This window comes from Miscanthus floridulus, chromosome 15 (assembly GCF_019320115.1).
Source record: "Miscanthus floridulus cultivar M001 chromosome 15, ASM1932011v1, whole genome shotgun sequence".
Taxonomy (NCBI): domain Eukaryota; kingdom Viridiplantae; phylum Streptophyta; class Magnoliopsida; order Poales; family Poaceae; genus Miscanthus; species Miscanthus floridulus.
The window spans coordinates 84,164,718-84,185,352 of record NC_089594.1 but is presented as its reverse complement, the minus strand read 5'-3'; the positions used below and the strand labels follow the sequence as shown (position 1 = coordinate 84,185,352).

The 20,635-nt window shown below is 42.8% G+C and overlaps 1 pseudogene; it reads right to left on the bottom strand.

The window, feature by feature from the left end:
• Window positions 1–17,684: 17,684 nt before the first annotated feature.
• LOC136509582 (ergosterol biosynthetic protein 28-like) lies at window positions 17,685–20,308 on the bottom strand (annotated as a pseudogene).
• Window positions 20,309–20,635: the final 327 nt, after the last annotated feature.

Below are 20,635 nucleotides of genomic sequence, written 5' to 3'. Positions count from 1 at the left end.
TACAATCTTGCCGATCAGCTCGTGAAAAATATAATTCATAGCTCTTTGATAAGTTGCACCGGCATTCTTTAACCCAAACGTCATGACTATCCACTCGAACAAACCAATATGACCAGGACATCTGAAAGCTGTTTTCGAAATATCTTCTATTGCCATAAAAATTTGGTTATAGCCAGCATTACCATCCATAAAACTAATGACCTCATAACCTGCTGCTGCATCTACCAGCAAATCGGCAACTGGCATTGGGTAACCATCCATGGGAGTAGCCTTATTAAGATTTCTAAAATCTATGCAAACTCTCATTTTTCCATTTTTCTTGTATACCGGTACTATATTTGAAATCCACTCTGCATACTTGCATGGCCGAATGAAGTTTGCTTCTATTAACCTTTCAACCTCCTTCTTCACATCGGCCAATACTTCTTCTTTGTATATCTTCCTTGGAGGTTGTTTATAAGGACGAAATCCAGGTTTAATGGGTAATCGATGCTCAACAATGGAACGATCCAATCCAGGCATTTCCGTGTAATCCCAAGCAAAACAGTCTTTAAACTCTTTCAACAAATCTATCAACTTTGATTTATATTCTGGGTCTAACTTTGCACTAATATACATCGGCCTTGGCTTAGAACCATCACCAACATTAATTTCTTCCAATTTATCAGCCGACATAAAACCACGTCCCAACTTTCCTTTGTTGCCATCGACGGGATTTCCCATTAAAAATTGCTATGAGAGCCGACTGCTTGGATCGGCTGTTGGCCCTTGCTGAAAACATTTACAGGACCTTCTTTCCACACTTTTCCAGAGAAACAATCGACGCCCTCATATTCCCAATAGGTAGATTCTGTGGCAGCAACACTTACCGAATTATCAGCATGTACAACTTCAACATCATCTCCAATCCATTGAATGAGAATTTGATGCATAGTTGAAGGAATGCAACAATTAGCATGGATCCAATCTCTGCCCAAGAGTAGACTATATGCCCCCTTGCCATCAATGACAAAAAAGGTAGTAATCAGAGTTTTTGACCCAATAGTCAGCTCGACATGGACAGCACCTCGGGTATCGGAAGGATTGCCAGCAAAGTCCCTAAGCACCATGTCAGTTTTCAACAATTCTTCATTATTCATCCCAAGTTTCCTGAAGGTAGTATAAGGCATGATATTGATAGCAGCCCCTCCATCGACAAACATCTTAGTTAAAGGCTTGCCATTGACATATCCCTTTAAATAGAGTGGTCTCAAGTGACGATTCTTGATTGGTTTATCAAAAACAGCCTGCTGTGTTAATACAAGCTGAGCCATCAAATCCTGACATTCACTTTCATCAAAATCAGAGTACACCTCTTCTTGGACATCTTGGCTTTCGGGAGCTATAAATTCTGATGGGAGGAAGAAAGCCATACAAGCATTAGCCGAAGGATCACATCCATCAGGCTTCTTTTTTGGACGCCATATTTGTTTTGTTTCGGTAACTTCCAGTTCTAACTCCCTATTCCTCAACCGTTGCACTCTTCTTTTCTGACTTTTCCTCAGACCTGGAGGACACCACTGTCCTTTTTGCCATACATATTTATAGAAGTCAGCTTCTTCATCATGCACTCTATCATGAATCCAACCTAAACCTGCAACTCTTTTCCTTTGCTGACTCTCAAAGCCACCTATTTTTAAACGCCGATCATCTTCAGGAACCTTCGTTCCAAGTCTTTCATAGACGGGACGGCGGTTGACTCGAGATTGCCTATACTCGAGTACTGAGCACTACACTCCGGACAATTATTTCTTGTAGGCAACCTCAAACCTTCATTCCAACAATGCCTAAAGAACGAACAACCCCAATGAGACTGCTCCTGTTCTGTCATGTATTCTTCTTGCTCCCTTCGGTATACTTCTTCCTCATACCTCCGGCGTTCTTTCATAAACCATTGCTTCTTACAGTATTCCTTCTCTTGTTCCCTCTGCCACTTGTTTAGCAAAACACGTGATGTAACTCTGGGTTCGGAAGTTTGACCTTTCTCGGTTCGGCTATTCTGAAACCGAACTCGTTGCTGCAGCTCTCTACTGGTGACTTGCCGATCCGGGTCAACAGCACCACTCTCCTTTGCCCTATCAGAAGTCAACACCTTCACCTTGCCTTTACCCTTGAGATCATTGGCAGAGACCATATTCACAGAGAAAGAAATCATATTTTGTGGAAAAGGCTGATCATCAATTTTCATCTTACCATCAAACCTCAAATGTCCCTCTTGGATAGCTTTCTGGATTCGTATTCTGAACACTCGGCAATCATTAATAGAATGAGAATTAGTGTTATGAAAACCACAATACTTTTTGTCTTTCACTCCTTCAGGACGTAGCATAGGATGTCCTTCTGGCAGCTTGATGCGCCCCTCCTTTATCAACAATGCAAAAAGTCTATCTGCCTTAGTAACATCAAAATCATAGGTTCCCTTTTGTTGTTTCAACCAGCGTTGACTAACTTGAGTGGGTTCCTTTGCCCAATTTAACTCAGCTGCAGCTATCTCATCTTCATCAATATACTCAGTCGCTTCATCCAGAAAGCCTTGATACACCTCATTAGTGGCATTGTTCTTCTGAAAGCGATTATCTCTCCTGAATCCTTGGGCTTGATTACTCATAGCTGCTAAACGCTAGTGTAAGTTGGCCAAGATCATCAAACTCTAAACCGAACAATTTCTCCCTGATATTCGGCAACATTCCTGCTATAGCTATTCCTAGGTAGTTGATCATCTGGTAAATTTAGAGAATAACACATATTCTTAGTCTCCCTAAATCTGCGAAGATACTCCAATGGTGTCTCATTTGTTCTCATCCTCAGACTCATGAGATCAACCAACTTCTTCTCATTGGTACCCGTATAGAAATATGAATGAAACTTCTGCTCTAGTTCTGCCCACGTACCAATGGAATGAGCTGGTAGAGACGTGAACCATGTGAAAGCTGGTCCTGTAAGAGACAAAGGAAAATATCGAATCCTCCAAGCTTCATCTGAAGCAGCTTCTCCAAGCTACATTAGGTACCGACTGACGTGCTCTATGGTACTAGTATCATCTTGACCAGAAAACTTGGTCAAATCTGTTGGAGGCTTCACCCTTGGAGGCAATGCCACTCTGTTGTACCATTCTGGATAAGGAGACTTGTATGAATAGTATTGATTCTTTGGCTTCAAGCCGAACTGATTTTGCATCATATCAGCCATCCTGTGCATCAAGACATCAATGCCTGGATCCTGATTTCCTTGTACTTGCACTCCAGAAGGCAATCCTGAAACACTTCTATACCCTGGATTTGGCACAGCATTGATAGCACTGTAATCAGTAAATTCTTGATACCCATCTCCATACATATTCTTCTGCAATCTGTTTGATGCTGGAGAAACTCTATAAGCTGAAGGTGGCACTTCTCCTGTGGTACCAAATGTCACCTGGCCATAGGTGGGATGTGATTGCTTTTCAGTGTGAGTCAATCCACCTATATTTGAAGGCAACGCTACTTCTTTTCCAACAGGCTTCTCTTGATGCTTTGGAACATTGAAAAGCGTCGGCCCACTGAGTGGTCCAACATTTTCTTCGAAGTATTTATCAACCATTGGGCCAAAAGTACTGATCATGATTGCCCGAAAGGTATTCAGAAAAGCTGTGTGATGGTTTGTCATGGTTTCTCCCATAGCTTTATAAACCAGGGCTGCCATCTTCTGAGCATCCTCCTCTTCAGTGTAATCAGTTTGATGCGGAAGAAGAACCCTTGGCATTGATTGCTTTTGAAATACTTTATTGCTCTTGTTTTTGGAAAAAGACATCAAGCATTTCCGTTGGTATTGCTCACATGCTTGTAGCACTAAATCCTTGTAATTATCTGGCAATTCTGCCATGCTTACATCCAGAACATGATCATTGTTGATCTCAGATGCCATCTTGAACTAGCAAATGGTCCCACCGGGCGTGCCAAAAAGTGTGTTGACACAAAATGTGACACACTGTGCGTGCCAAAAAGTGTGTTGACACAAAATGTGACACACTGTGCCTCACACACAGCAAGCCGAAAAGCGTAGCTTCAATCGGGTTCCCGGGTGCTTCATTATCCGGAAGCGTGCCAGTCAGTTTGACCTGAAAACTAACAAGGGATAAAACCATTAAATGTCAAACCGGAACATGTCGGGTAATACCAGACAGTTCCACATATACGGCCCTGAAGCCACTTACAACGACATACAGCTATAGAGAGCTGTCTGCCAATGAGTTCATAAACCGTTCAGCTAATCGTAAGATGAATACACATGAAGACCTGATTGCCGAATACACGTGCATGGGAAGACATGTTTGAACAAGTAAAATTAATTATGAGTTAATGCATAACCAAGCTCGGCAGTTCAGCCGAATTGGGGTCCATGAAGAAGGAACGTGCAAATAAAAACGATTAAACTAATCTAAAACCTGCGTCTGCCGTACGACACCTGGTTTTGTTAAAGCTTAAACATGATTAACATGCATGAACCCGCAACATGTGACAACCTAGATTAAAATAATTCGGCCATTATGAGCACGCTATCTAGTTGCAAATATATTATGAAAAAGCAATGATCGTTGAAACACGAATAAAACCACAAGAGAGAGAAGGCCGAACAATATCAATCTAGACTGGGCAGAAGTGTGTTACAAATATATATATATATATATATATATATATATATATATATATATATAATGTTCCGTAACATGCAACACTAGATAACTTAATGAATCTATTTAGATTTTGCCATATCTAAAAGAGCCGATAACTATCTTGCTTTTACTGAGCATATTGAGCAAACGCCTGCCGCACGGTATCTACTCATAAACAAAGCATAAGCAAAGACTTCTTGATTGTCAAACAAAGATCCACCGCACGACCATTGAAAACAAACAAGACTACTTGCATCATGTCTAAATCCACCGCATGATACTAAACATGATAACAAGGTTGTCGGAACTTACGGAGGTCGACGGATCGATGACTCCTCTCGAAGAACTCGACGACACGACAAAAGGACTCGAAAGTTGGCACGGGGCCGGTTGTATTGATTTGATTGTGTACTCTTATTACAATGGTCGAGGGTCAATATTTATACCCTAGACAAAACACGAGTCCTAGAGGACTACGATTTATAAAGGAACCTTAAAATAAACTTGGAAACTCACGATTCCTTACCCTAAACTCTTAGAGTCCTTTACTATTACAACTTTCACCTCTTCGATCGGTCTTGCCTGCCATCTTCTGTTTTTCCTGAATGGAATCACCGCCTTCTGGAGTAACCGACCGCAATGCATTTAGCCAACCGCTTGCCTCGTTTGCCGAATACCTTTCTTCCCGCACGTGGGTCTACCTGTCATCTTCCAGAATCGACCAAAATCCAGTGTTAACACCGTCGCCTCATTGTATTTCTTGTTTTGGTCAAAGAGTCGATTTGGAAATAGCCGATTCCAAATTTCTTTCCTTGATCCGATTAAGTCTGAAAACACAGCCTTTATTGAGAGAACCCATCAATCTTCTATCCTTAGTCACCCGGCGCCATATTCTCTTTGGCATTAGTGAGGTGGCCCTTTGCCTTCTATTAATTGCGGTTGCCTTTTGCATGTCCCGAGGCGTCCACCTCTTTGCTCTGTGGCTTCAAATACCAGCCGAGGGCTCCGGCCTTGAACACATCTACACTTGCAATCGCTCCTATTCCTTTGCACTTCTCTGCCCTCACAAACTCTATAGCATCCTTTTCCCCCTTCTTGTAGATTCAATGGCCGGTGAAGACAGCCGAGGCAAGCATGCAGCGGAGGACATTCTGGAGGAGAATATGCCAGTGAACCAGCGCCTTCGATGCATGAGGTGAGATTGACATCTTCTATTCATGACAATGAACTATTCTAACTTATCTATAGGTTTGTTTTGAATGACAGTCTTCGTCCTCTTCCTAGGGCCGACGAGTCCTCTGATGCTGCATCTTCCGCGTCGGCCTCGTCGTCGGATTCTTCTGACTCCTACAATGGCGATAATGCCCGACGTTTCCTCTGAGAGTGGACGGCGACCCAAGACCGTTATTCCGAGGCGACTTGGGAAAATGACCAGCTTGAGATCCATCTTGGGGTCTCCTAAGTTGCCCATCATGCCGCCGAAGAAGAGGCCAGTGCCGTTCGGGCGTGGCTGGTCGAGTCTGATGCCATGGTGGCGGGTAAGATGAATTCTAGGAACACTTTATTCTAATTTCCATTGTCTTTTATGTTGATAAATCTCCTATTTCTGTGATCGCCAGCCCTAACGGTGTAGTTGGAGTCCCCTCAATTGGCGGCGAACGCAGCCGTGGATGCCGTCAACGTTCGGGGCCCCCTCATCAACGCTTGCCTCCACGACATTCTGGCCCGCGTCTAGGAGATCGCTCTCCATGGCGTTCATCATGGTACATTGATGGTGCTGGCCATGGCGCAAGTCTAGACCGGGTACGAGCTCCACGCCATGGAGATTGGCTTCCAGATGCGCGACGGCCTCGAGGAGCATGAGGATCTGATCAAAAAATTCATCATCGTGGCGAAGGCCATTATGGACATCACATCCACTTAGGATGTTCTAGACTTGTAATCTATATATTAATATGTATCTTGTGTAGAAATAATGGTAACCATACTTTCCGTCGCCTCATTGTATTTCTTGTTTCGGTTAAAGAGTCGATTTGAAAATAGCCGATTCCAAATTTCTTTCCTCGATCCGATTAATTCTGAAAACACAGCCTTTATTGAGAGAACCCATTGATCTTCTGTCCTTAGTCACCCAGCGCCGTATTCTCTTTGGCATTAGTGAGGTGCCGCTTTGCCTTCTATTAATTGCGGTTGCCTTTTGCATGTCCCGAGGCATCCACCTCTTCGCTCTGTGGCTTCAAATACTAGCCGAGGGCTCCAGCCTTGAACACATCTCCACTTGCAACCACTCCTATTCCTTTGCACTTCTCTACCCTCACAAACTCTATAGCATCCTTTTCCCCCTTCTTGTAGATTTAATGGCCGGTGAAGACAGCCGAGGCAAGCATGCAGCGGAGGACATTCTGGAGGAGAATATGCCAGTGAACCAGCGCCTTCGATGCATGAGGTGAGATTGACATCTTCTATTCATGATAATGAACTATTCTAACTTATCTATAGGTTTGTTTTGAATGACAGTCTTCATCCTCTTCCTAGGGCCAATGAGCCCTCTGATGCTGCATCTTCTGCGTCGGCCTCGTCGTCGGATTCTTCTGACTCCTACAATGGTGACAATGCCCGACGTTTCCTCTGAGAGTGGACGGTGACCCAAGACCGTTATTCCGAGGCAACTTGGGAAAATGACCAGCTTGAGATCCATCTTGGGGTCTCCTAAGCTGCCCTTCATGCCGCCGAAGAAGAGGCCAGTGCCGTTTGGGCATGGCTGGTCGAGTCCGATGCCATGGTGGCGGGTAAGATGAATTCTAGGAACACTTTATTCTGATTTCCATTGTCTTTTATGTTGATAACTCTCCTGTTTCTGTGATCACTAGCCCTAACGGTGTAGTTGGAGTCCCCTCAATTGGCGGCGAACGCGGCCGTGGATGCCGTCAACGTTTGGGGCCCCCTCATCAACACCTACCTCCATGACATTCTGGCCCACGTCCAGGAGATCGCTCTCCATGATGTTCATCATGGTACATCGGTGGTGCTGGCCACGGCGCAAGTCTAGACCGGGTATGAGCTCCACGCCATGGAGATTGGCTTCCAGATGGGCGATGGCCCCGAGGAGCATGAGGATCTGATAAAAAAATTCATCATCATGGTGGAGGCCATTGTGGACATCACATCCACTTAGGATGTTCTAGACTTGTAATCTGTATATTAATATGTATCTTGTGTAGAAATAACGGTAACCATACTTTCCGTTGCCTCATTGTATTTCTTGTTTTGGTTAAAGAGTCGATTTGAAAATAGCCGATTCCAAATTTCTTTCCTCGATCCGATTAAGTCTGAAAACATAGCCTTTATTGAGAGAACCCATCGATCTTCTGTCCTTAGTCACCCAGTTTTGCCTTCTATTAATTGCGGTTGCCTTTTGCATGTCCCGAGGCGTCCACCTCTTCGCTCTATGGCTTCAAATACCAGCCGAGGGCTCTAGCCTCGAACACATCTACACTTGCAACCGCTCCTATTCCTTTGCACTTCTCTGCCCTCACAAACTCTATAGCATCCTTTTCCCCTTCTTGTAGATTCAATGGCCGGTGAAGACAGTCGAGGCAAGCATGCAGCGAAGGACATTCTAGAGGAGAATATGCCAGTGAACCAGCGCCTTCGATGCATGAGGTGAGATTGACATCTTCTGTTCATGACAATGAACTATTCTGACTTGTCTATACATTTGTTTTGAATGACAGTCTTCATCCTCTTCCTAGGGCCGACGAGCCCTCTGATGCTGCATCTTCCGTGTCGGCCTCGTCGTCGGATTCTTCTGACTCCTACAATGGCGACAATGCCCGACGTTTCCTCTAAGAGTGGAGGGTGGCCCAAGACCATTATTCTGAGGCAACTTGGGAAAATGACCAGCTTGAGATCCATCTTGGGGTCTCCTAAGCTGCCCTTCACGCCACCGAAGAAGAGGCCAGTGCTGTTCGGGCGTGGCTGGCCGAGTCTAATGCCATGGTGGCGGGTAAGATGAATTCTTGGAACGCTTTATTCTGATTTCCATTGTCTTTTATGTTGATAACTCTCCTGTTTCTGTGATCGCCAGCCCTGATGGTGCAGTTGGAGTCCCCTCAATTGGTGGCAAACGCAGCTGTGGATGCCATCAATGTTTGGGGCCCCCTCATCAATGCCTACCTCCACGACGTTCTAGCCCGCGTCTAAGAGATCGCTCTCCATGGCGTTCATCATGGTACATCGGTGGTGCTGGCCACGGTGCAAGTCTAGACCGGGTACAAGCTCCACGCCATGGAGATTAGCTTCCAGATGGGCGATGGCCCCGAGGAGCATGAGGATCTGATCGAAAAATTCGTCATCGTGGCGGAGGCCATATTGGACATCACATCCACTCAGGATGTGGTGAACAAGGTCTTCGATTAGTTTGTATTTAGGGCAAACTAATGAATGAAATCTTCTACTCTTCCATGACCATGTCTCAGTGCAATGTCCTTGTATATGTCATGATTGTCTTTGTTTTTGCTTTTGCTCTAGAGGCGATACATATCGTATCGGCTTTTACATCTTCAAAAATTTTTATTTTTTGAACTAGAGGTGATACCCTTCTGGTATTGGCTATTAGAGCTAAACCTATCAACTATTGAGCATTAATCTTAAATGCTAGGATAATATCTCTTCAAACATTTTTTGTCGATCACTATTGATAGGTTACACCAGAACTTTTCAAACCAAAGATTAAATAGTCGATCGATCTAAGCTAAACATCTCATCAAGCCGAACAACCTCTAATAAATTTATCAACTCTGGCTTGTACTCTGGATCTTATTTAACGCTTACACATGTCGGTCTAGGCTTATCTTCATGACGAATGTTTATTTCCCTTAATCCACCGGCCGACGTGAAAACATGATTATCCATTAAAACAAACTCTCAGAGCCGATTGCTTGGATCAGCTATTGGCCTTCATTACTGATCTTAATGAAGTCTCCTTCCCATAGCTTGCTAGAAAAACACTCAAAGTCTTCTAGCTCCCAATACATTGGATTGGCTGTTGCAATACTCACGGATTCATCAGCGCGAACCAGCTCAACATCATCTCCATGCTACTGAATCAAACACTAATGCATGGTTGATGGCACACAACAGTTTGCATAAATCCAATCATGACCAAGGAGTAAACTGTATGACCCTTTTCCATTAATGACAAAGAATGTGGTGAGCAAAGTCTTACTCCCGATTATCAATTCGACATTCATTGCCCCTCGAGTCTTATACGCATTACCCCCAAAATCCTTAATCATCATATCGGTCTCAATCAAATATCCTAGCCCTTTGCTAAGCTTATGAAAAGTGGTGTAAGGCATAAGATTGACGGAAGCACCTCCATCCACCAACATCTTATTCATTGGCTTTACATCAATAAAACCTTTTACGTATAAAGCCTTTAAGTGCCAATGCTTGACTAGCTTATCAAATATAGCGTGTTATATAACTACCAACTTGGCAACTATTTCTTCATACTCCGATTCATCAAAATCTAAAAAACCTTCTTGATCTGCTGGAGCTCTGAATTCTAATGGCAATAGAAAAGTCATCTGAATATTAGTCGATGGTTGCCCTCTATCGACTGTTTGGTGAATACGCCACACTTGAGGTTTACCAGGTACCTGAGCCTGTTCTAGCTCTCTGTTCCTTAGGCGTTGCACTCTTCTTTTCTGGCTTCTTGTCAAACCTCCCAGACACCATTGGCCTTCCTGCCAAGCATATTCTTCCTCATTACTTTTCTCTTCATAATCAGTCCAGTTTTGATTAATAACTCGTTTTCCAAGCCGATCATGAACACTTCTATTTTTTAAGTGTCGATCCATGTTATTATGATGATACGCATCTTGAGCATGGATAGACCGGCGGTTGGCTTGAGATTGCCTGAACTCCCAATATTGCTCGCTGCATTCTAGACAGTTATTTCTAGTAGGCAATTTCAAACCTTTGTTCCAGCAATGTCTGAAGAAAGGACAATTCCAATGTGATTCAGCTTGTTTTCTTTCATACCACTCTTTTTCCAGTCGACGCTGGTTGTCTTGCTCCTCTAACCAACGCTAATAATCCTTTTAGTTCTGCCGCCACCATTTGTTCAACAAAATTCGAGATGTAACACATGGCCTTGTCGCCCCATCCTTCGACGTTTCTCCCTGCTCATATCGGCTCTTTTGCTGATCACGACGCCTTCTAATTTCTCTATATTTATCAGCCGATATTTGCATCTCAGGATCGACTGTTCTGGTTTCTTTTGATCTGGTTGATGTTAGGACTTTAGTCTTCTCTTTGAGCAGCCTAGCATCAACCATGTTTTCATCTCTTGGGAAAGGATTATCATCAACTTTTATCTTTCGAGGCGTATCAAATTTTAGCCTTCCTTGCTGAATAGCCATCTGTATATGCCGTCGAAAAACTCTGCACTAATTAGTAGAATGAGAAGTGGCATTGTGAAATTTATAGAACTTCTTATTCTTTAACTGATCGGGAGATAACATAACATGATTATCGGGTAACTTGATCTATCCTTTCTCAAGCAAGAAATCGAAGAGTTTGTCTGACTTTGTAACGTCGAAATCGTAGCTCTCTTCGACTCCTCTTCCCCAAGGATTTAGCACCATTACCGTCTTCTTACCCCAATTCCATTCAGCCGTGGCAACCCCTTCTTCTTCATCGTCTTCATAACCGTCATCGACTGAATATGGATTATAGGCTTCGGCCATTGTGGTACTTTTCTAGAATCGGGTATCTTTGCGCATATTCTAGAATTGGCTATTGAGCGCTGCCACTCGTTGAGCCAATTGATCCAAGTTGTTAAATTCTTGTCCCAGCAGCTTCTCTCTCCATGTTGGCAACATTCCTTGAACGGTCAAAGCAGCTAGCTGATCATCAGTCAAGTTCAATAAGAAGAACAAATTTTTGGTCTCTTGAAATCTCTAAAGAAACTCGGTGCCTGATTCATTAGTTATCTACCATATAGTTGTCAAATCAGTAATCTTCTTTTCCCCTGTCCTAGTGTAAAAATATGTATGAAACTTTTTCTCTAGGTCAGCCCAATTGGCAATGGAGTTAACTGACAGTGATGAAAACCAAGTGAAGGCTGACCCTGATAGGGACAAGGAGAAGAAACAAACTCGATGGGCCTCTTCAATGGATGCTTCGCCTAACTATGTAAGATACCGACTGACATGTTCTATTGTGCTTATGTTGTCCTGGCTAGTGAACTTAGCAAACTCTGAGAGCCTGTAATTTATAGGAAGAGTGACCAAATCATACCATTCTGGATATGGGTGTTTATACGAGAAGATCTACCCTTTTGGCTTCAAATTGAACTGATTCTTCATCATCTCGGCCACTCTCAGCAACAATTCATTAGCATTTGAATTTGGATGTCTTTGCAACTGTTGACCTACCTGTGGATTAAAATTCCAAGTACCTTGGTACCCTAGATTCGAAATCATAAGAAGAATATTGTAATCTATGCCATAATGATACCCTTGTGAAATCTCAATCTATTGGGTCTTTTGCTGGTTTGCTGGTTGAAGTCTCTGGTTATAGATGTTAGGATCTATATCTCTATGAATTCTTTGAATTGATGGCGCTATCCTTTGAGCCGACGATGGTATTTGGCCTGACGTGCCAAAATTGACCATTTGATTCTAACCTTGCCCTATCGTCTATTGCGCATGCTGCACTGATGACCTAGGATTATGCTATATCTTATTATTAGTAGCACCTTGAATTTGCTCGGATGAGCTCTGAACTACCTGGACATCATCATTACTGGCTAGTACTACTTCTTGATGGCTAGTACCGGCTTGATTAGTCCCCTAAGTCGATGGATATGGAATGTTGTAATAAGCCATCCCAACCTGATCAACTAGAAACCCATGAAACACCTCTTTCATGGTGTTGTGGAATGTGTTCAAGAAAACTTCATTATGGTTTGACATGGCATCATAAACAGATTTGTTTACAGCTTCCACGAAGAAACGCATGTCTTCAGCTTCATCTGCATCTATCTACCCATGCAACAAAACTCTTAGTAGTGGATATTTCTGAACAATTATATTGTCACGTGTCTTGGTGTAGGACAACAAACACTTGTTCTGAAATTCTTCTATAGCTTTGCTGATAACATCTTTATCTCCATTAGGTAGGTCTTCGTAAGGCACCATAAGGATGTTGTTGTTGTTGTAAGCCGCCTTGACGATTGTGGGTTCCTACTGGGCATGCCAAAACGTGTGTCGGCATGAAAATGCGTTGACACACGGCAAGTTAGAAGGATCTGCTTGATGGAGCTGGAGATCCGCTTGGCTTCAACGCAGGGGTAACCAATCCTGTGAATTCCTCCCAAGACGTGCCAGTCAATTTGACCCTACAATTGACAAGGAGATAAAGTTTATCAGTAATTTAAGGTGGAACGTGCTGGTCTTTGCCCAGACAGTTCCAAGTGTGCCGCTTCGGGAGCAGCCAGATTGAAAAATCGACTAAATAGCCGATACGCATAGAAATCAGCTGTTACGGACAGTAAAGCTTATGGAGCATGATTAGGTTTATGTTGATAAGTACAATGCCCGTAGACGTAAATGAGATCATCAGCTAGGTGGATATTACTAGTATGAATCATTGAGCCGGTGGATCTAAATCAGGAAAAGATATAGCATGCAAACAAATTGACTGTCTAATACTAATGGGTCTACAAACGCTCTAAATCTAATCTGTTACCATCAACAGTGAGGTTTGACTGGATCGATGGTAGCTATGATGATAATAACAAACTAAAATCGAAGAATCCATAAAACCATCTATACTTCGATAGGCTTTTCGAAAGACATGCTATACGTGAAAGCTTAGATGAATCGGCTGAAATAGCCGATTCGGGTGAAAAGGGACTACAACGTGTGAACAATCGACTATTTCACATGGACAAACCTATGGACTCGTCAGACTTAACCTACTATCTCTAATAGTGGGGTTCGACCGGATCGATGCAGCCGTGATAAAGACAACAGATCAAAACCTTAAAGTACACAGACCTATTCACGCTTAACAGAATCATGGACACATTGTAGGCATTAAAGCATAGGCGATCAACTATTTAGCCGATGTAGGCATAGCAAACAGTTAAGGTCACGCCTAATCAAGAACAAATCTACTGACTAGCGTCCTCCAAATCTATAGTGCCATCAGTGGGGATCGATCGGATTGTTACAGCCATAATAGCGAACTATAGACCATATTTAACTAACCAGCAAACCTCTTCAAGATCATACACGCCTTAACCGCATACTATGCACAATCAAGATCGAAGTAGAACAGCCGATGAAACGTAACCCGTCGCTCAGAGTAAGAAATATCGTGTTGTAATAAAGCGAACGACGGACTGAAAGGATATAAGGCCGATCTAAATCGATCTTCACCGGGTAGGTTGATGTTGTTGCAAACTAATGACAATGAAAAACATCAGCAAAATCAGTAACTTAATGAATCTACCAAAGATTGCCACTCTCAGATAGAGCCGATAACTCGACCTTAATCTAATTCGAGCAGTGGAGGTCGACCGGATCGATGCAGCCATACTTGAACTAGATAAGAGTCGATAACTAGCTTATACTAGAGTCGCAGTGGAGGTCGACCGGATCGATACAGCCATACGAATGGAAATATAAGCCATGACGGTACTTACAGACAAGCCGGAGGTCGGCCAGACCGATGCAGCCCTGCTCACTGAAGAACTCGCCGAGATCTACTCTACTACTTCTAAGGGTTGGTCGGAGCCAAAAAAGTAAGTAACTTATATTTGATTGATTGGATTCCTCTTTACAATAGCCGGGGTCCAATATTTATACCTGGAGCCTAAACATGAATCCTACTCAAGTACGACTCATTACAATCTTTGGTATAAAAGAGAACATTCCTAACTTAAGATAACTTGGACCCTAATCTTTCCCTTTTTATAGAGTCCGATATGTATTTTCCGACGTCAACTGTAGCCCATTATCGTTATCTGCTGACATCATTCAAAGAGAGCCGATCACAGTGCCTCCTCTGAATCAGCTGATATCGATCTTCATACAATCGAGCCCTTGATCGACACAATTTTGGAAGCTTCGAGTTCCCGCGTTCTTCTTCCCAAATTTTGGTGTAAACAGGAAGCCCCTCATGCTGAAGAGCTTGGTGAAGGCGATGTTGGTGTAGACGCCGAAGGCGGTGGCGAAGTTCCTTTTGCGGAAGGACAGAGAAGTCACATTAAAATGCACCTGAGTTGATAGGGTGCATTTTGCAGGGACTTAAGTTGAGCATTGTAGCATCGTCGAATATCAACTTCCTGGCAAGTTTTTGACACAAAAATACACACTAGCTTTCTACTTGCTGCAAAAGATGGTTTGGCATTTATGCGATGGTCGAAGCTTTTTGAAGCTTTTGAGAGATCGAAGGTCCTGATGTCTGATTGCGGACAGGTCTTTGTCAGGAAAAGCTTTTGAGAGTGAATGCCATGATACCTGATTGTGGACAGGTCTTTGTCGGGTACAACTTTTTGAAGCTTTTGAGAGTCAAGGCCCTGATGCCCGATTGCAGACAGGTCTTTGTAAGGTTACCACGGTGCAATGCATTTATGTAATGCAAGTATGTATGTGATGATGCAAATAAATGCATTTGCATTAAAATATTAAAAGGGGTAAACATATCGTGCACACTGCAAAAATGATAATTGTGCTTGAGCAAAGGTTAAGCTCCTGCCCAAGGTTGATAGTTGATGGAGTCTAATGGTTGATGAAGAGCACTTATGACTCTTGTACTGAAGAGCAATGATTGACATATTCTCATAATTTCTCAACTGCTTGGCACTTGATGAAACCCCAATGTGAAAGCCAATATTGGTGAAATATGAATGTCGTTGTATCAATAACTAAGAAGACCAATTGTCCAATGAAGAGCATCGACTGATGAAAACCCAAAAGCCATTTGAGAGATATATAGCAAAGGCAAAATGTTTCATGAAGACCGCTAACAGATGAAAAACCATAGAGTGATGAAGACCATTGACAGATAAAATCCACTAACTGGTGCAGGCTACTGACTTACGAAGGCCAATGACCGATGAAAACCACTGGCTGATAGAGGATCCCTGAGATATTTAACGGAGGTTGAATATTTCATGAGAACCATAGAACGATGGAGAGTACTAACTGATGCAAACTCAAGAGTTGTTGGACTAATATCTAACAAAGGCTGAGTACTTAATGAGAACCGCTGACTGAAGGAAAGTACTGACTGATGTAAACTCAAGAGTGACAAAGGTTGAGTACTCAAACTCAAAAGTTGTTGGACAAATATCTAACAAAGGTTGAGTACTTAGTGAGAACCGCTGACTAATGGAAACTGATTTGACTTGAGAAGGTGAAAATGTGCATATAATAAGGCAAATATATTCTGTGGGAGGGTTAGCTTAGGAGGGAAAGAGATACTTACATTGAAGATGAGCTGCATGTTAGTAATAGAAAAGAGATTCAACACAAATAAAAAAATAATGATAATAATAAAATATGTTTTTGGTTAGCCTGTTAGGGCCAAACTTGTATAGTTGGTCAAGCCATGCTTTGGAGTAGTAAAGGATGCAACAGCTTTTCTAGTCACCTTGGTGACTTGCTGTGCACGAAGGTTGGTTTTTGAAAATTGCCTCGGCGAAGGTTAACTCAAGAATAATGTGACAAGATAAATTATAAGAGCAAAATCATTAGGCATTATATATAAGCTGATGAGAGTTTATAATCTTGTGAGAAATACTCACTTGTATTAGTTTGGTTTCTGCAAGCGGACACTTTGGCGTGATAGGTCGTGAATTCTCAGCTGACAAAGAAAGAAAGAAATGAACGCCCACGCCGCCCCCTCCACAGCGCTAAACCAAAGGCCCAGAGGCCTTACAGATGATTGCCCATCAGCAGTAACAGGAGTAGGGATGAAAACGGTCGGAAAACCTCTCAACCGTTTTCTACTTTTACATTTGAATACGAAAACGAAAGCGAAAGCGGTAAAGCCGAACGTGAAAATGAACACGAACTTACGGAATATTGAAAATTTCGAAAACAAACTATTCGAGCGGAATTATATCGAACACGGTCAGTATACGAAAAATCAATACAGAATATTGACCCGTAGGACCAAGTACATAACAATTAACAAGTGAATAATAATTAACAAGTCATACAACATTCTTAAAAAGTATCTCCATTCAACACTATGTAAGGAAGATATGATTTTTCTAAGGCAACAAGCGCTTGTACGTGATTTAATATACCGTTGAAACTTTGTTTAATTTTTTTGAACATCTTAAAGACCTCAAATGAAAAAACTTAAACTAGAAAGTTGTAGATCTCATCGAAAGCTATAATTTTCATATAAAAATTATCTTCATCCGAGATCGTACGAAAAAGATTGGCCTTCTAGTGGGGCCAAATTTGGTTTGAACCGAATTTCGAAACCGAATTTCGAATTCAGGATATTTTGAATTAAAAGTAGAAAAGTAGAAAATGGTCGAAAAAATATCTAAACCATTTTCGTTCCGATTTCGGATTTGGTGTTCCGAATTTCGAACCGAATTCGAATTTGTCCGAAAATACGAATTTGATCAAATTAAATGTAGAAAACGATGCAGTTCGATACGAGATATTTTCGTGCCATTTTCATCCCTAAACAGGAGTAGAGAGGCTGTATCTACAGCTACAAGAAATCGTCAGGGCTGAATGAACACATCACATCAAGTATTAGAAAACAAGTCATAAGGAACGCCAATCATATAGTATGCCACGAAGGCTCCTCCAAAGCTGTCGAGTTTTATTGACCCTACTGTACTATGTACAGTTTATTTCATGAGCAAAACATGCAGATATCAAGAGTACAGACACCCTTTGGCTCGTACAGATGCAACAAAGTACATGATACACAACCAAATCTCCTGTCTATACCCGCCTTATCAGCATCTCAGCTCTCAACAGGTGACTATCTGAATGGCTATCTGTTTCTCCGGTACCCTTGAATGATATTACAGCTCCTGGCTACATGATTCAGTCAGCGTTCAGTGCTCAAAAATTCCCATCCCCTAACCAGTGGCAGAACCCAGAACTGTTCAAAAGTTTCCCTACTCAGTCGGACAAATGTCTCATGCAGCGAAATAACATGATGAAAACTGAAGTACAAATGGCGCAGAGCCATCAGGCGGCTTTCCAGCAAGCTTTCTTCAGGCAACAACCCAGGCATCAGTTATGACTGCTTCCCAGCATGGGAACCACGGGGATTCCCATGAGAATTCCACTGAAGAAGCATCCATATGATTGATGTTCCTATGTAAATAAATCGGAGAACTGATCAGAGTGGCTAAACAAACAACCAAGAAACAAGGAGCATTATTACAAAGTACTTCATCACAATTTCAGATTTAATTGTCCCCAATTCTAGCCATTTCTCAAGCTGCACATGCAAGAAGCATGACAAGCTCCAATGCTATTTTGCAACATTGAAAGGTGGAAGCCTGGAACTGATAAACACTACATTGCATCGCTAAAACTGCAAAAGTAAAGTACTGATAAAATCCTGAGAAAGTTTAAATGACAAGCCTGCATAGGAAAACAGTATAGCTCCTAAAGCTAAAGCAAATGAATATTTCGATTAAAGTACCAGAAAATCAACCTAGCTGTAACAAGTGCGCTAGTAAAAAGGCTGATTAGGTTCTGAAGAACTGATTTGTAAAAGTTGAATGAGAAGAATGGTCCACTCACAACAGTCACAAGGAAAGCTTAGTACCTGCAAAGAAGCCAACTGTGCTCAGATTTGCTGCAGCCATGGTGTGGTATATCAAGTATTCCGTGAGGAAATGACCAAGAGCATAGATGAATCATAGGAAGGTGGCCAGATACAGAGGTCTATTTTCCAGGTTCAGTGCGCAAAGGAAGCACAGCGTGCAGGTCAGAAGAGTCCAGACACCAAAAGCACGGACATGAACATCAGTCACTGCATGTAAACAATGTTTTGTTAATCACACTAGAAATAAAAGCCAAGTTTTTTTCACAAATAACGGCACATAACTAGGAATTAATAATTTAGCACGAGGGTTTTTCTTAGAGAAGTTGCAAGAGCAAAACCCATTATGAACCGAAGCTTATAGCTGCCTATAGCAAAGACAGTGCAGCTAAGGTATCAGGACTTCCTGACGCAATCAATCTAGGAGGAACAACTGCTGGCAAAGATAAGCAAAGTTTGTTGATACTGTTCCGGCACAATGTAATATCCGGATACAAATTTGCTTCTTTGCCTCTGTAAGCAAAATAAGCAGTTCATTATTTGTATATATGGTTATGTAACAATAATACCACACAGCGCTCTCAAAATTTAGGGGCAACTAAGAACTACCATGGTCTACTTATTAATTGATAACCACAATGCCTCTATAATAGACTTCTTTTTCACTTCTATGGTGTCAGCATAAGGATTGCAGAGCTCAGCATTAATTAAAATAATAAAAGCCCACAGCTGACTTCAGCGGCGATCAGTGATCTCAATAGTCATGAACGAGCAAACACTCGTGCAATAAGGATAGGGTAACATTATTTGTTTCTCTTATTAAGAAACGACTGGCCTCAGACTCTGAGGACCTCAAGACTCAGGAAAAAAAAACATCTGAGCCTCATGAAATCAGAAATACAGAAATGCTGTTGTGTGGCTTCGACCTGTCCTTCAACCCCAAAATGAGCTGCATCACTAAGTCCAGCTATCAAATATCCCAACTGAAGACTTGAAATCTTTCCTTACTCTAAGACTTGCCTCGGGATGAGTTTCACTGACCGCAAAAGAAAATCTTCTTTGACATTGACTAATTCTTGGAGTACAAACTAAGAACAGAAGGACCGCATGTAACGAAGTTGTTATAGGTAGAACCAAGCTTGTCACACTGTATCATTCCAGTAATTGGCCCCGTTCGTTTCGCCTTCGGTTCCCGCTGATTTGTTGGGAGAGAAAACACTGTTCCGGCTAGAAAAACGAGCAGAAAAGTAGGATAGATAAGCGAACAGAGCAATATTGCATAAAAACACCAGCCTAGCTACTCTGCAAGCCAAACTCCAGCTTGAAATCTGTGGTTGTGCCGCTGCACAATACACTCCTAGATGCCATTCTCTGTCCTGGTCAGTGGCACTGTTTTTTACTGAAGGTTCCACCAGTGGAATCCACTTGAATACTTCCAGTTCAAACTCACGAATCCCGCGGGAAGGAGGCACAGAGGCCTCCTTGTTGGATCTCCAAACCTTCGTCAAGAAGGCGCGGCACAGATCAGGCTAGAACCGCGACCGGGTGAGATGGGATCCGTACCCCACACGGATTGACCCTGTCCAGTCCAGGAGAACGAGAGGAGAGGAAGGACGCGAGGGGGGCACTCACTCTCCGTCTGCGATAAGACGGCGACGCGGAGCGCCCAGATGTCGAAGAAGCCGAACCAGACGGAGGCGAGGCGGAGGCGAGGCGGAGGGAGCCGACCAGCATTAGCCACCACCCGAGCGCCGGGACGCCCTTCCTCTTCCCCTCCGCCGCCATTCACCCCCGTTGGAATGCTTCCACTTCCACTTCCACCTCCACCGGTGAGCAGCGTGGTGTGGATGCAGCCGGCGCAGAGGACGAGGAGCGCCTGATAGCAAAGTGGGTCCGAATCCAAGTGGGCCTGGCTCGTTTGAATGTGTCGGATGACTGGGCTTCTGGGCCATGCTGGATTACATTTACGGGCCGACAGAGCCGCCACAAAGTCAGTCCTCTAAACAGCAGTCGTATTTCTCTGACACGAACACTCTGTATCTTCTTAAAAACACTGAATGAGACATTGAAATCGTATAAAAAATACAGATAATACATTGTATTGTACTGACA